Source organism: Chrysochloris asiatica, unplaced genomic scaffold (assembly GCF_000296735.1).
Source record: "Chrysochloris asiatica unplaced genomic scaffold, ChrAsi1.0 scaffold00022, whole genome shotgun sequence".
Lineage (NCBI taxonomy): Eukaryota > Metazoa > Chordata > Mammalia > Afrosoricida > Chrysochloridae > Chrysochloris > Chrysochloris asiatica.
The window spans coordinates 8104877-8108129 of record NW_006408540.1 but is presented as its reverse complement, the minus strand read 5'-3'; the positions used below and the strand labels follow the sequence as shown (position 1 = coordinate 8108129).

The following is a 3253-nucleotide window of genomic DNA, read 5'->3' as shown; positions in this document are numbered from 1 at the left end:
ATTTATTATTGAAGGACATCCCGATCCATTGGCCTAATATTGTTTCTCAGCATTTCTGTTACAACTCCCAATTTGTAAGATAGTATGTGGGATTTTAAGAGCTATAAAGTGGTCTAGTGCAGCAGAGGATGGTGTGTCATAAATTGAAAGTAGAGATGGACTACACATCAGGAAGCTGCATGAACAACTGTGTCTGATGCAATAAAAGCAAAATTAGAAAATGCCGTCTTCCATCACTGATGGCTTTAATAAAAATTCAATAGAATAATCCTGATTAATGGAGGGTAACTATGGACCAAATTAAAAATTTTTAGTGGAATCCAGAGTTTCTGGATCAACTGAGACTAGACGAACCTATTGCCTTTCATGAACTAGATGAAACTCTTGTCTAACATTTAAATTTATGCCACACACTAAAAGTATTCCCTGAAGACTTCTTTAAACCAAAAACCACAATTTATATTAATAAATACAGTATATATTCATTGAGCATTATGCTAACTTAAGAAATTGCCTGTTTAAGATCAATTTGACAGCAATAACTTGAAAGGTTAGATAAGAAGTATAAGGAGCTGGAATTTAAGACAATAGGAGGGAATCAATTTGGCAAAGGATTACGAGATTGGATGCACAACTCAGAGAATGGAATCAGTATGTTGGTAACTGAGTTATACATTACAAATTGTTGAAATCGTGTATGGTTGTGCTGATTTTCACCATAAAATTGTTTGACATTGTTTTCAATTCTTCTATATAATTGCTGCTTTTTCCTTATGACTATATGAATTATTGGAGGATGATTATTAATACCTCTCACTTTAATGTAGCTTTTTCTGTTTCTCCTGATGATCTATGAGAATTTGTTTCATATATTTTAAAACTCTTTTATTAGGTGCATAAATAGTATTGCTATGTCCCTTTTTTTTTTTTGCCACAAAGTATAATTTTTATTTTATTTTATTTTCTTGCAGGTTAATTTTATTTCAGCCCTTTAAGGGCTTAATTCTTTACACGGGCTTTGGTGGCAGTCGTGGGGCAGCACCTGCAGGTCTAAATCAAGGTGGGGGTGTCCAGTCCTTCCGAGCTTCACGAGAATGGTTCCTGACCACCTTGCTGTGAATGGCGCAGCTCACACAATAATGGAGTTTCATGTACAGCTTGGGAAGCACGTATTGCCTCGAAGACACTCGCTTCGGAAATATCCCTGACGGCTGTGGCCTCTACTATGTTTCGAATTAAGAACTTCATAATGGCCTTGTCTTTGGGCACGCAGCGGGCGCAGTTCGTGCAGCGAATAGGCTGCACTTGGCCACAGCCCTTTTTGGCACGACCGTTGTTTCTCCTTTTCTTTGTCATCTTGAAAGCAAGGACCCAAGAGAGAGCTGTGCTTTTGATATATAAAAGTTTTTACTCATTAACAAATTTCTTTTTTTAATGTCAGAATGCTCTTTAGAAATGAGGATGACGAGACTTTGTCTAATAAACTTTGGACATGTTATCAGGAGGGATCAGTCCATGGAAAAGAAGATCATGCTTGGTAAAAAGAAGGGTCAATGTAAAAGAGGAAGATCCTCAATGAGATGGCTTGAAAGCGTGGCTGCAACAATGAGCTCAACTATGACAATGATTTGGAATCCTGGTGTGGCATTGTGTGATAAAGCACTAGACCACAAGGTCGCTTTGAACAATAAAGTCGGCAGTTCAAACTCACTAACCTCTCCTTATAAACCCTATACAGGCTCACTAAGAGCTGGAACTGATTCAGTGGCACTTAATAATACCAACATCAAGAAAAAACATAAAATTTAAGTCACAAATAGAATAAAAGTATAGAAGCAGAAACAAAATATATGTTCTGCTAATACTAAATAAACAAAAATAAGCTTTATAAATATCAAATTTCAGAGCACAGAACATTATTGTTTTTCTTAGGTGTCATAGAGCCAGTTCCAATTCATAGTGACCCTAAGCAGAACAACAGGAAGCATGGCCCTGTCCTGGGACATCCTCGCAATTATTATGATTTGTTGTTGTTAACTGCCATCGAGTCAGTTCCAACTCGTAGTGGCCCTGTATAGAGTTTCCAAGGAATGGCTGATGAGTTTGAACGGCCAATCTGGGGTTCAAACCAACCTTACAGTCCAGAGCTTTATCCTCAGCACCCCACTAGGATTCCATATTTCTTGGTAAGTAGATGTTTTGGAATCTTGTGTTTTATTTTTTATCCAGTTTGATAATATTCACTCTTATCACTATTGATAATAGTGGTTACCAATTGGGCTGCTAACCTTAGGGTCAGAAGTTCGAAACTACCAGCTCTTCCACGGGAGACAGATGAGGCTTTCTGCTCCCGAAAAGATTTACAGCCTCGGAAACCCTGTGCAGAGCCCCTAGGAGTGGGAACTGACTCCACGGCACATAACCACCACCATCATTCTCTAGTAAATAGTAACAGTTAAGCGCCCTTGAGTCAGCTCTAATTCACAGTGCTACAACCCACAGAGCATTATCTCACAGCTGAGTCCCGGTGTGGCGCTGTGAGTTAATCCACTGGACTGCAAAGTCAGATTGAACCACAAAGTCAGTGGCCCACGCTCACCAGCCGCTTCTGGCAAACCCTATACAGGGTTGCTGTGGGTTGGAACTGACTAGAAGGCATTTACAACAATAATAACAGTAAATACTAGTATTCACAGTATCTGTAAAGTGATATAACATTCCTTGACTCTAGACTAATTACATACAGTCCTAGTGTGGCACTGTAGGATAAGTACCTCAAGATCAGCAGTTTAAATCCACCAACTGCTCCTTGAAAACCCTGCATAGGGTCCCTATAAATAGAAACAGACTCGACAGCACTTCACAGCAACAATTACAGTCACAAAAGTAATAAATCACCAGAGTATCAGCAAGTAAGCCAATAAAGGAGTTAAAAATAATTATGAAAAATGTGCAAACAAAAAGATAGGAGAAAAGGGAACAAAGGGGAGAAGATTAGTAGCATGCAGCTAAAATTGAAATGTAATAGTATCATTGTTTGTATATGTTATAATGTTCAAATTTAAGAGTCAATATTGTCAAACTGGATTAAAAAATAAATCACATGACTCAATAACAATTAGTTACCAAGTAATAAGGAGTACTGGTGTGACGCTGTTGGATAATGCTCTGGATTGCAAGGTCGGTTTGAACCTCAAGTTGGCGGTTCAAACTCACCAGCCGCTCCTTGGAAACCCTATACACGATCGCTATG

General features: G+C 38.5%; 1 pseudogene; it reads right to left on the bottom strand.

Moving 5' to 3' along the window:
* Positions 1-1007: 1007 nt before the first annotated feature.
* On the bottom strand, positions 1008-1356 carry LOC102820209 (annotated as a pseudogene).
* Positions 1357-3253: the final 1897 nt, after the last annotated feature.